Source organism: Papio anubis, chromosome 13 (assembly GCF_008728515.1).
Source record: "Papio anubis isolate 15944 chromosome 13, Panubis1.0, whole genome shotgun sequence".
NCBI lineage: Eukaryota > Metazoa > Chordata > Mammalia > Primates > Cercopithecidae > Papio > Papio anubis.
The window spans coordinates 98,330,804-98,344,878 of NC_044988.1; the positions used below are offsets into that span (position 1 = coordinate 98,330,804).

At 39.4% G+C, this 14,075-nt stretch overlaps 1 protein-coding gene across 2 annotated transcripts in view; it reads right to left on the minus strand.

The window, feature by feature from the left end:
- Positions 1-14,075, minus strand: part of LOC116270077 (E3 ubiquitin-protein ligase Arkadia-like) — a 46,982-nt gene that overhangs the window by 15,870 nt on the left and 17,037 nt on the right. The gene's annotated exons all lie outside the window — the stretch shown is intronic.

Genomic DNA, 14,075 nt, shown 5'->3' on the forward strand with positions numbered 1-14,075 from the left:
TACAGTAGCTTTGTATGTTTTTTCCAAGGTTGTTTTCATTTAGGTGATATATTATTTTAAAAAAACACACAGTAGCCTTTTAGTTTTATGTTATGAAATTTGTTATTGATTGATTGATTGACTGAGACAGTCTTTCACTCTGTCGCCCAGACTGGAGTGCAGTGGCATGATCTCGGCTTACTGTAACCTCCTCTGCCCTCTGGGTTCAAGTGATTCTCATGCCTCAGCATCCCAAGCAGCTGGGACTACAGGCATGCATCACCACACCAGGCTAATTTTTTAGTACCGATGGGGTTTCACCATGTTGCCCAGGCTTGTCTTGAACTTCTAACCTCAAGTGATCCATCCCACTCAGGCTCCCAAAGTGCTGGGATTATAGGCGTGACCTACTGCACCCAGCCAAAATTTGTCATTTTTAAATGTGTGTTCTTTTCTAAATCATTCTAAGCTTGGAAAGTGCATCTTTATTTACAAGATGGATACATATTAAATTAGACTTGGTCCAAGTCTTTGTTTAATATTCCTTATATTACTATTATCTAGAACTTTTGTTCTAACAAAAATGTTATGACATTAGGTAAGATTATATAAATAGAATCCTGCTCTGTCTCTCCACAGCTAACTAGCTATCACCAAAACATTTATTGAAAAATATTTTCTTTTATCCCATTAATTTTTGATACCTCCTCGAATTTTCAGTTATGCAAAAGAAATACATTCTGGAAGTTTACTGCACAACATAGGGTCTATGATTAACAATAACGTATTGTATGTTTAAAAATTTGCTAAAAGGGTATATCATGTTAAGTGTTTCAACCAAAAAAGGAAATAAAGGTAAGGGGACAGGAAGAAATTTTTGGAGGCAATGGATATAAATCCATGGCATTGATTGTAATGATGGTTTTACAGGTGTTATACCGCTCTCCAAACACATCAAGTTATATACACTAACTACCTTCAAGCTTTTAGTATACTAATTATACCTCAATAATGCAGTTAAAATATTTTTTGATACTTCTCTTAAATATTATGTATATTTTAGGGTCCATTTTGAAACAATTCAACCCCTTTGACATAGAGTCTAGTATCAGGGTAAGTCTACTTTTTAAAATAGTCTTTTTGAGGTATAACTTACATACTTTGAAATTCAACCATTTAATCTGGCCTTCTGCCAGAAACCACTATCTTCCAATAATTCACCAAGACGACAAACACAAAGGAAAAGAGAAGAGGCACCTGCAATATGTTCTCTAGGGCTTTTAGAAAATATGGAGTTGTTCCTTTGGCCACAGGCATAGGAATCCACAAGAAAAGCAATGCTGTAGACATCAAGAAAATGGCTACTGTTCATACAAAAATTAGCTGGGATTTGGCGCTCGCCTGTAATCCCAGCTACTCGGGAGACTGAAGGAGGAAAATCACTGGAACCCAGGAGGCGGAGGTTGCACACCAATCTCGGAGGTTGAGCCGAGATCACACCAATGCACTCCAGCCCGGGCGACAGAGTGAGAATTCATCTCCAGAAAAAAAAGAAAAGAAAATGGCTACTGTTGGCCGGTTGTGGTGGCTTACGCCTGTAATCCCAGCACTTTGGGAGGCTGAGGTGGGCGGATCACGAGATCAGCTGTTTGAGACCAGCCTGACCAACATGGTGAAACCTCGTCTCTACTAAAAGTACAAAAATTAGCCGGGCATGCTGGCATGTGCCTGTAATCCCAGCTACTCAGGAGGCAGGAGAATCACTTGAACCTGGGAGGTGGATGTTTCAGTGAGCCGAGATCGCACCACTGCACTCCAGCCTGGGTGACAGAGCGAGACCCCATCTCGGAAAAAAAAAAAAAAAGAAAGAAAAAGAAAATGGCTACTGTTCAAAAAGGAATGCCCCATAAATCTTACCATGGCAAAACTGGAAGTTACAATGTCACCCACCATGCTGTTGGCATTGCTGTAACAAACAAAATTCTTGCCCAAAGAATTAATGTACATAATGAGCATCTAAAGCACGACAGCTGAGATGGCTTCCCAAAACACATGAAGGAAAAAGATCAGAAAAAGAAGGAAGCCAAAGAGAAAGGTACCTAGGTACAACTGCCACACCAGCATTCTCCACCCAGAAAAGCACACTTTGTGAGAACCAATAGACAGGAGCCTGAACTGCTGGAACCTATAACCTGTAAATTCATGGCATACTAGGTGGCCAAAAAAAAAAAAAAAATCAAAGACACCTGGACTATAAACAAAAGAAAATAAAACCTGAGAGCATTATGCTAAGTGAAATAAGCCAGTCACAAAAAGACAAAAACTGTGATTCCGGTTATGTGAAGTATCTAAAGTAGTCAAATTTGTAGAAACAGACAGTAGAGTGGTGGTAACCAGGGTCAGAGGGAAGAGAAAGAGAAGTTGTATAATGGCTATAGAGTTCCAGTTTTGTAAGATGAAAAAGTTCTGGAGATGTTTCACAACAAATGTAAATACACTTTTTTTTTTTTGGAGACAGGGTTAGGCTAGAGTTTAGAGGCACAATCACGCTCATTGCCCTCCATCTCCTGGGCTCCAGATATCCTCCTAACTCAGCCTCCTGAGTAGCTGGGACTATACGTGCACACCACCGCACCCAGCTTTTTTTTTTTTTTTTTTTTTTTTTTTTAGTCTTTTAAGAGATAGTGTCTTAGTACATTTCTTAGGCTCGTCTCAAACTCCTGGGCTAAAGCAATCCTCCTCCCACCTCGGTCTCCCAAAGCGCTGGGATTACAAGTATGAGCCACTGCACCTGGTCCCAATGTGAATCTACTTAACACTACTAAACTGTATGCTTAAAAATGGTTAAAATGGTTTGTTTTTTTGTTTGTTTGTTTGTTTTTTAGAGACGGAGTCTTGCTCTGTCGCCCAGGCTGGAGTGCAGTGGATCTCAGCTCACTGCAAGCTCCGCCTCCTGGGTTTACGCCATTCTCCTGCCTCAGCTTCCCGAGTAGCTGGGACTGCAGGCGCCCGCCACCTCGCCCGGCTAGTTTTTTGTATTTTTTAGTAGAGACGGGGTTTCACCGTGTTAGCCAGGATGGTCTTGATCTCCTGACTTCGTGATCCGCCCGTCTCGGCCTCCCAAAGTGCTGGGATTACAGGCTTGAGCCACCCTGCCCGGCCTAAAATGGTTTTTAAAAAAGTAATACTCCATTTCTTCTCTTGCTGTGTTTTTTACAAACCCGTTATTGAATGGCTTCTTCATTACTATCACCTGTCAATACAAATGTAAGCCAACAGTTTACAAATAATGTCTATAATTAAGAATTTTCCCATAATGAGTGTAAAAAAATTCACCCACTTTAAGTGTACATTTTGCTAATTTTAGTAAATTTATGGAGTGTAATCATCACCACAATCCAGTTTAAGAACATTTCCAATAACCCCAAAAGAGCTTGCATGTCCTGTTTCAGTCAATCATCATCCCCTATATCAACTTCAATACCCCTGCAACAACTGATCTGCTCTCTGTCATTACGAATTAGTTCGTATTTTGTCAAGTTTTATGTTAAGTAGAGTCACACATTACATACACGTTTGGCTCCTTTCACTCAGCATATTTATCTTGAAATATATTCATTTGTTGTATCAGTATTTGTTCTTTTTTTATTAGTATCCAATCATATGGATATAACACACTTCGTTTATCCATTCATCCACTGATGGACATTTGGGTTTTTCTCAGTTTTTGCATATTACAAATAAAGCAGCTATGAACATTCATGTATAAGTCTTTGTACAAACATGTGCTTTCATTTCTCTTAGGCAAATACTTAAGAATGTAATTTCTAGGTTCTATGGTAAGTTTGTTTAACTTTTTAAGGAACTGCCAAATTGTTTCCCTAAGTGGCTCTACAATTTTACATTCCCAGTACGGAAATGAAGGTTTTAGGTTCTCCACATCCTCACCAATACCTATTATTGTCTCTTTTTCATTAAACTTGTTCCAGTGGCTATACAGTGGTATCTCATTGTGGTTTTAATAACCATTTCTAAAATAAGAAGGCTGAGTACAAGGGCTCACGCCTATAATCCCAACACTTTGGGAGACCGAGGCAGGCAGATTGCTAGAGCAAAGGAGTTCAATCCAGCCTGAGTAACATGGTGAAACCCTGTCTCTACAAAAAATACAAAAATTTCCTGGGCATGGTAGCCTGTAGTCCCAGATACTCAGGAGACTGAGGTAGGAAGACAGCTTGAGCCTGGGAGACAGAGGCTGCAGTGAGCCGAGATGGCACCACCGCACTCCAGCCTGGGCAACAGAGCCAGACCTTGTCTCAAAACATAATAATAATTTAAAAAACAAAAAACAACGTAAAATAACTAATGGTGCTGAGCATTTTTTCATGTGATTATTAGTTACTTTGGTTTTTGTTTTTGTTTGAGAAAGTGTCTTGCTCCAACGCCCACGCTGGAATGCAGTGGCACGATCATAGCTCACTGCAGCCTTGACCTCCTAAGCTCAAGCAATCCTCCCACCTTAGCCACCCCAGCAGCTGGGACTACAGGTACATGCCACCACGCCCAGCTAATTTTTAAATTTTTCATACAAATGAGGTCTCACTATGTTGCTCAGGCTGGTCTTGGATTCCTGAGCTCAAGCAATCTTCCTACCTTGGACTCCCAAAGTGCTAGGATTATAGATGTGAGCCACCATGCCAAGTCTAATTTTATTAGCTACTTTGGTGAAATGTCTATTCTTTTGTCCATGTTTAATCTGAGTTTTTGGTCTCATTGTTGAATTATAAGAATTCCTGGCCAGGCACCATGGCTCATGCCTGTAATCCCAGCATTTCGACAGGCTAAGGCAGTGGATTGCTTGAGCCTAGGCGTTCAAAACCAGCCTGGGCAACATGGCGAAACCTTATCTCCACAAAAGCTACTCCGGAGGCTGAGGTGGGAAGATCACTTGAAACCGGGGCACTGAGTCTGCAGTGAGCCAAGATTGTGCCATTGTACTCCAGCCTGGACGACACAGTGAGACCCTGTGTCTCAAAATAATACTAATAATACTAATAATACTAATAATAAAGAGTTCCTTATATATCCTGAATTCACGTCTTTTCTCAGATATACTATTTGCAAATACTTTTTCACAGTCTGTAACATGCCTTTTCATTTCCTTAATAGCATCTTTTGAAGCACAAAAGTCTCTAATTTTGGTGTTCAAATTGGCAACTTCTTTTATGGATTGTCACTTTGGTGACATATTTAAGAAACCTCTGTCCAACCCAAGGTAACAGATTTTCTCCTATGCCTCCTTCTAGAAGTTTTATCATTTAGTTCTTACATTTAGGTCTATGATCTACTTTGTTAATTTCTGTGTCAGACAATAGGTAAAAGGTCTAAATTTATCTTTTCTGCATATGGATATACAATACTCCAAAGAACAGAACAGGCCAGGTGCAGAGGCTGATGCCTGTAATCACAGCAATCTGGTAGGCTGAGGTGGGCAGATCGCTTGAGCCCAGGAGTGCAAGACCAGTTTGGGTAACATGGCGAAACCCCATTTCTACAAAAAATAAACAATTAGCCAGGTGTGGTGGCATGTGCCTGTAGTGCCAGCTACCCACCAGAAGGCTGACGTCAGAGGATCACCTGAGCCCTGGAGGCTGAGGCTGCAGGAACCCCTGATGGCGCCACTGCACTCCAGCCTGGGCAACAGAATGAAATCCTGTGTCAAAAAAATAAAGGGGGGGAAAAAAGCAGAAAATACCAGCAGACACTGGTAAATAAGGGAGATAATGAAAGATTATCTGATTTGGAGAAACTTTTTTAAAATTACTTAATAATATTGTATTTATACTCTGGAATATTTGCAAAATGTTATTATCAATTAGATAGAAAACATAACATTTATTAGAAGTTACAAGATGTGAAAATGTTTGAAGTGGTTTTTCAGGTCCTAAAGATTACACACACACACTGAAGTAAAATGCATTTTTAACAGCACAAATATATCTTATGGGCAGAAAAAAAAAAAAACAGTAGCACCCAAGTGGCTATTTAAAATAATATTGTAGATTGAATTTCCAAATTATTTTCCAACTCTTGCTTCATAATCATGAGCACAATGCAGCTTAAGGTAGAGGTACAAAGGGAACCTTGAGATATTAATCCAGCTAACCATTGACTTTGCAGATGTTACTTGTTGTTAATTAACTCAAATTATTAAATATGGAATTAAGTAATGGTGGTAAAAGTATATTTAAAACTAAAAGCATTATGTATCAACAAAAAGTCATGATTTTAAAAAAACTTTTCTTATTTCAACCCATAAACTGGGCATTACCAGTTCTACATGGAGAAAAGTTATATCTACATATCAACTTTATTTATGATTTTTCTCTACTTATCTGTATACAAAATTTCTTTCAAAACCTGTTTTAAAAAAGAGGAAAAACTAAGGCCGGGCACAGTGGCTGACGCCTGTAATCCTGGCACTTTGGGAGGCCGAGGTGGGAGGATCACAAGGTCAGGAGATCGAGACCAGCCTGGCCAACATGGTGAAACCCCGTCTCTACTAAAAATACAAAAATTAGCCAGGTGTAGTGGCAGGCGCCTATAGTCCCAGCTATTCTGAGGCTGAGGCAGGAGAATCACTTGAACCTGGGAGGCGGAGGTTGCAGTGAGCCAAGATCGCGTCACTGCACTCCAGCCTGGGTGACAAGACCAAACACTCCGTCTCAAAAAAATAAATAAATAAAAATAAAAACAAAAAAAAAACCTGTAAAAAATAAGCTAACATTATTGAACACATTTCACATGGCTTATGTAACATTTTGAAACCTCAATGATAAATGATACAAAGCTAGCTTTGCTAATCCATGAAAATTCAATTTATATAACTTTTTATAAATACAGAGATCATGTAACTAAAAGTATATAAATAGCTTGCTGAAGCATCCTTATTCTATTGCTTAAACATCATTATTTTTCTAAAAAGGACTTTATGTATAATTTGAACATAATACATAAAAATTATATAACTAAAGCATATTCACAACAGGCAACATTTTGGCATCTACAATCTAGTGTTTTCTAGGATAACAGTTATTTAAACCAAAATTTTAAAAAGGGAAACATTTCTAAAATTATGAAGTTAATCTTATTAAATAGCACAGCTTAAAAGAAAATCAGGAGAATAAGTCATTTCTTACTGGGTCAATTTTACTCTCATTTTATCTTTTACATTTAGAAATACTAAAGGACAAAAAACGAGTATAGCTAAGATAGTGGTAGGACTGTAGGTGATTTTCTTTGAATTGTTTGTTTTTTAAGATTAGGTTGTTTATAGCTTTTAAAACATCATGAGAAAAATAACATATTTCTCTGGCTACCAGACTAGAAAGAATATGAGTAGTATCACAACGATAACAAAAACACGGCCGGGCGCGGTGGCTCAAGCCTGTAATCCCAGCACTTTGGGAGGCCGAGACGGGCGGATCACGAGGTCAGGAGATCGAGACCATCCTGGCTAACACAGTGAAACCCCGTCTCTACTAAAAAAAATACAAAAAAACTAGCCGGACGATGTGGCGGGCGCCTGTAGTCCCAGCTACTCGGGAGGCTGAGGCAGGAGAATGGCGTGAACCCGGGAGGCGGAGCTTGCAGTGAGCTGAGATCCGGCCACTGCACTCCAGCCTGGGCGACAGAGCGAGACTCTGTCTCAAAAAAAAAAAACAAAAAACAAACAAAAAAAAAAACAATGTTTCTCTGCGAGAGTTCTTTATGAACTCCTCAAAGTCCATTTCTATTTCCTGGTAAGAGAGCACAGATTCTCTTGGCATCAGCAATAAGCAATGTTAGCCACTATACTCACTGATCACCTTAGTCCCTCTGTGCCTTAAGACTGGAATGATGCTAACAGTAAGAAGAGTTTCCATGGCCAGGCGTGGTAGCTCATGCCTGTAATCCGAGCACTTTAGGAGGCCGAGGCAGGTGGATCACCTGAGGTCAGGAGTTTTGAGACCAGTCTGGCCAACATGGCAAAACCCCGTCTCTATTAATAATACAAAAATGAGCTGGGCATGGTGACGTGTGCCTCTAATCCCAGCTACTCGTGAGGCTGAGACTTGAACCCGGGAAGTGGAGGCTGCAGTGAGCCAAGATTGCGCCATTGCCCTCCAGCCTGGGCGGCAAAGCAAAACTCTGTCTCAAAAAAAAAGAAAAAAAAAGATAGTTTCCAATCTGTGAGCACAAACTTTGTGCCATATATAGTATTATGCATGTCTAGCCCCATCAAGAAACTGAAGCTTAGAAAGTTTAAGTGACTTACAAGCAAACAATAAGCAACACTTAAAATTCAAAGCTAATTCCAATTCTAAAGCTCACATTCTTTTCATAAATGACATCATGTTACCATACCTACTAAACATGTGGGCGTGTAATTACTATCAAAAGCATTTTCATGCTACCAGATGCTTTTGCCACTGCTCCTGTCTTTTATAGTCACAATTAAAGTTATTGAAGTTATAGCAACTGACTCCACTTTGGGACTCCTCTGTTGGTATCTTTCCAACAGAAATGAAAACATATAGATACACAAAGATTTGTACCCAAATGTTCACTGCAGCATTTTCACAATAGCAAATACCGGAAACAATTCAAAACGCCCTTGACTTCTACCTACCTAGAGGAGCCTGCTCACTAGCCTTATAGATGTCATGTGTATCTCATCTTCATGACTAATGGCAGTACAGAAACACAAGTAGGACCAGAGCCCAGCCAGGGAATAAATCACTTAAACAATTCCAGCCAGGGGCAGTGGCTCATGCCTGTAATCCCAACACTTTGGGAGGCCAAGGTGGGCAGATCATAAGGTCAGGAGTTCAAGACAAGTCTGGCCAACATAGTGAAACCCCGTCTCTTCTAAAAATACAAAAAAAAATAGCTGGGCATGGTGGTATGCACCTGTAATCCCAGTTACTCAGGAGGCTGAGGCAGAGAATCATGTGAACCCGGGAGGTGGAGGTTGCAGTGAGCTGAGATCACACCACTGAACTCCAGCCTGGGCGACAGAACGAGATTCCATCTCAAAAAACAAAAAACAAACAAAAAAACATGCCATCACTGACAACTAGATAAACAAAATGTGGTATATCTATACAACAGAATGCTATAACTAATAAAATAAAAACTAATTACTGATACCTGCTACAACATGGATTAACCTCCTTAAAAAATTATGCTAACTTAGGCTGGGCCCAGTGGCTCATGTCTGTAATCCAAGCACTCTGGGAGGCCAAGGCAGGTGGATTGCTTGAACCCAGGAGTCGGAGACCAGGCTGGACAACATGGAGAAACCTTGTCTCTACAAAAAAATACAAAAATTAGCCAGACATGGTGACATGCACCTGTAGTCCTAGCTACTCGGGAGGCTGAGATGGGAGGATTGCTTGAGTCTGAGAAGCAGAGTTTGCAGTGAGCTATGATCACCACTGCACTCCAGCTTGGGCAACAGAGCAAGACCTGCCTCAAAAAAAAAAAAAAAAAAAAAAAAATTATGCTAAGTAAAAGAAGCCAGACAGTAAAGACCATATATTATATGATTTCATTTATATGAAATGCCCACAAAAGGCAAATCTATAGATACAGCAAATTAGAGGTTGAAAGGGATGAAAGTAGGAACAGAGACTGACAGCAAGAAAGCAGGAGGGATCTTCTGGGATTGATAAACATATTGTAAAACTGTATTATGGTCATTACTGCACAGCTCTAAATATACTTTTAAAAATTACTGAATTGGGCTGGGTGTGGTGGCTTTCATCTGCAATCCCAGCACTTTGGGAGGCCAAGGCAGGCAGATCACCTGAGGTCAGGAGTTCAAGACCAGTCTGACCAACATGGTGAAACCCCGTCTCTACCAAATAATACAAAAATTAGCTGGGTGTGGTGGCATGTACCTATATAGTCCCAGCTACTTGGAAGGCTGAGGTGGGAAAATCACTTGAACCCTGGAAGTGGAGGTTGTAGTGAGTGGAATATCGCACCACTGCACTACAGCATGGGCAACAAAGTGAGACCCTGTCTCAAAAAAAAAACAAATTACCAAATTGTACACTTTAAATGAATGAATTTTATAGTAGTTAAGTATACCTCAATAATTTTTAAAAAACATAAAACACTCTCTGCAAGATACAAAACTAGACATCAACAAATGAAAAAACATTCCATATTCTGGAATAGGAGGATGTCAACTCTCTGTAATATAATCTACAAATGCAATCCCAATAAAAACACCATCCTAGACCTCCCCACCCCCAATCACCTCCATGTAAACAAACTGATTATAAAGTTCACTTGGAAGAATAAACAAACAACAGTATCTAGGAAAACATTACAGATTCTATAATTAAAAGAGTGTTCTTCCTGTACATGGACAGACAGAGCAATAAGACAGAGTAAAAACTCCATAAAAAGGCCCAAATGCATATGGAAAATTTAACATGTGACAAAAGTAGCATATTTCAAATCAACAGGAAAAAGATGCTAATGACCGGATTGGGGACAAATGGATAGTCACATGAAAAAAAAATTGGGTCCATTTTTCATATTATACATAAGAATAAACACCAAATGGATCTATGCTCTAAATGTTAAAAATGAATTAAGTACAAGGACTGGGGGAAAATGGGCTAATTTTGCTACAACTTTGGAGTGGAAAAAGTATTCCTAATTACGACTCAAAATCCAGAAGCAGTAAGAATAAAAGTTGATAAATATGACTTGTGGAAAAAAATGTCGGCCAGGCATGGTGGCTCACGCCTATAATCCCAGCACCCTGGGAGGTCGAGCAGGTGGATCACTTGAGTTCAGAAGTTCAAGACCAGCCTGGGCAACATTGCAAAATCCCGTCCCTACAAAAAAATTACAAAAATTAGCCGGGCGTGGGGGTGTGCACTTGTGGTCCCAGCTACTCAGCAGGCTGAGGTGAGAGGATCACTTAAGCGTGGGAGGCTGAGGTTGCAGTGAGCCGAGAAAGCAACACTATACTCCAACCTGGGTGACAGAGTGAGATCCTGTCTCAAGAAAAGAAAAAAAAGAAAAAAAAATTGGCATAAAAAGTATGTAAGTCAAGACACCATAATTAATTTGTGAAAAATGTGTGTATTATATAGGATTTATATAGCTAATATATAAAAAGCTTCTAAAAATGGACAGAAGAATGAAGACTAACATCCTGATATCAAAACAGGCAAAAAATAAAAACAAAAAAATATGAACAGACTGAACACAGGAAAAGAAATGCAAATGACCTAAGGTTTTTAAAACATATGAAAAGATACACATTACACATTTTAAAAAATAAAAGAAATACAAATTTAAAATGTACTGACATACTATTCCTCAGCTATCAGATGGACCAAAAACCCCCTAAAATCTGACAACATATTCTGTTGGAAAGATTTTTGAGAAAACAGGCATCCTTGCTGGTGAGCATTCAAAATGGTTACAATCACCATGGAGAAAAATGTGGCCATATCTTACAAAATAACATATGCACGTGTCCTTTATTCAACAACTGCCTTCTATAATTCTATCCCAAAGACACACTGGCAAAAAAAATATGAAATGACATATACAAAAAGCTATTTATTGCAGGAATTTTTTTTTTTTTTGAGACGGAGTCCCACTCTTGTCACCCAGGCTGGAATGCAGTGGCACAATCTCTAGATCTCGGCTCACTGCAACCTCCACCTTCTGGGTTCAAGCAATTCTCCTGCCTCAGCCTCCTGAGTAGCTGAGATTACAGGCGCAGCCACTACGCCCGGCTAACTTTTGTATTTTTAGTAGAGACGGAGTTTCACCATGTTGGTCAGACTGGTCTTGAACTTCTGACCTCATGATCCACCTGCCTTGGCCTCCCAAAGTTCTGGGATTAAAGGTGGGAGCCACCGCACCGGGTCAAAAAAAGCTGTTTATTGCAATGCTATTTATATTTAAAAAAAAAAAAAAAAAAGTCTGCAAACTGTTCATCAATAGGAGACTGGTTGAATACACTGGTACAACCATCCAAGGCAGTATGATGAAGCTTAACAACAAAAGGAATAAAAAGAAATGACACATACAGAGACACATACTTTCATTCCTCTACAGTATCTCTGTATACCCCAACAATAGTATATATTAAGTGAAAAAAGCAAGAGACACTTTTGAGTAAGAGAAGGGGGTCATATTTTGAGTTTATTTTTGAAGAAAAAAAAATGAAAGAATTAACCAAAACTAAAGACCTGAGTATATCTTGTTTTAAAGTTTTGCCTCTGAAGCCAGCTAAATGTTTTACATAATTTAAAAAGCAAAATTAAATTTTTTAAAAAATATCCTTTAAAAAGCCAACCCTGAAATAAATGAACCTAAATGCATGTGAAATTGGTGGCACAACCACACAGAAAACTGGCCAAGGGCAAAAAGGCACTATACAAAACAAAATACTTAAACTGTATTAATTAGAACTACTATATTAGGTTGGTGAAAAAGCAAGGGCAGTTTTGCCATTAAAAGTAATTTTTATGTTGAAACTAGTTCACTTATGTGTATGTATTTATGTTATATACAGGATAAGGCAAATAAGCAATGGTTAATATTATTAAGAATCAGAGTTTTCAGCATAAGAATACAAATATAAAACAACAACTTACATAAAAACCCTAATCCTAAACTTATAGTGGAAATATTCACTTAAAGATTTATTTTTTTCTAAATCTTTACATTCCTAGCTTTGTTAAAACAGTCAAAATGTGCTAGGCATGGTGGTTCACACCACACCTGTAATCCCAGCAAATGAGGAGGCTAAGATAGGAGGATAAGTTGAGGCCAGGAAGTTGAGACCACACTGGGCAATGTAAGAAGATCTCATCTCTAAAAAAAAAATTAAAATAGAATTGAAAAATTAGTGGAGCAAGACAGCATGTGTTGTCGTCCCAAGTACTCAGAAGGCTGAGGAAGGAGGATCACTCGAGCCCAGGAGGTCAAGGCTGCAGAAAGCTATGAGTGCACCACTGCTCTGCAGCCTAGGCGACAGAGTGAGACCTTGTCCCTTTAAAAAAAAAAAAAAAAATTAGGTTAAATTCAAAAAAGCCAAAAGCATTGGCAACCCAGTAGAACAAAAAACACCTTAATTCCCAGACTTTAGTCTCTATCACCTCCCAATAAAAGAAAATCGGGCCAGGTGCGGTGGCTCACACCTGTAATCCCAGCACTTGAGGAAGCTGAGACAGGCGGATCATGAGGTCAGGAGATCGAGACCATGCTGGCCAACACGGTAAAACCCCATCTCTACTAAAATACAAAAAGTTAGCCAGGTATGGTGGTGTGCGCCTGTAGTCCCAGCTACCCAGGAGACCGAGGCAGGGGAATCACTTAAACCCAGGAGGCGGAGGTTGCAGTGAGCCAAGATCACATCACTGCACTCCAGTCTGGCGAAAGAACAAGACTCTGTCTCCAAAAAAAAAAAGTCAGGAGTTCTTAAAGGAACAGCTGTTTCTAGGTCTGCGGCAGGAACTATAGATTAATCTGCACCAATCTGATATACCAGAGAGTAGGGAAGTTATCAAAGACCACTAGGATGACATCAAAAGGACAATGACCCAGTCTGAAGATGTTCCCAATGGCCAAAGATGAAATCATTTTAAAAAATATAAAAAGACTGCAACAAACTGAAATCCATCAAATATACTAAAATTCATGCATTCATGATACTGAAAACCAAAAACACCTCTTTGGATGCTGCTAGAATACCAAGTCATTCTGAGAAGTGGTAAATGAAGGAAGAAAATCAAGCATTCATCTCGCCTTTCCTGTATGAACAGAATTTCAGAATAACCAATTAGCTTATGAACGAAGTGTTCTTCCTTCATAGAAGAATCTCAGATAATAAACTTAAGCAAAGTGATAGAATTAGAATATCAAGGCTGGGAGTGGTGGCTCACGCCTGTAATCACAGAACTTTGGGAGGCCGAGGCACGCATATCACCTGAGGTTAGGAGTTTGAGACCAGCATGACCAACATGGAGAAACCTCATCTCTACTAAAAATACAAAATTAGCCAAGTATGG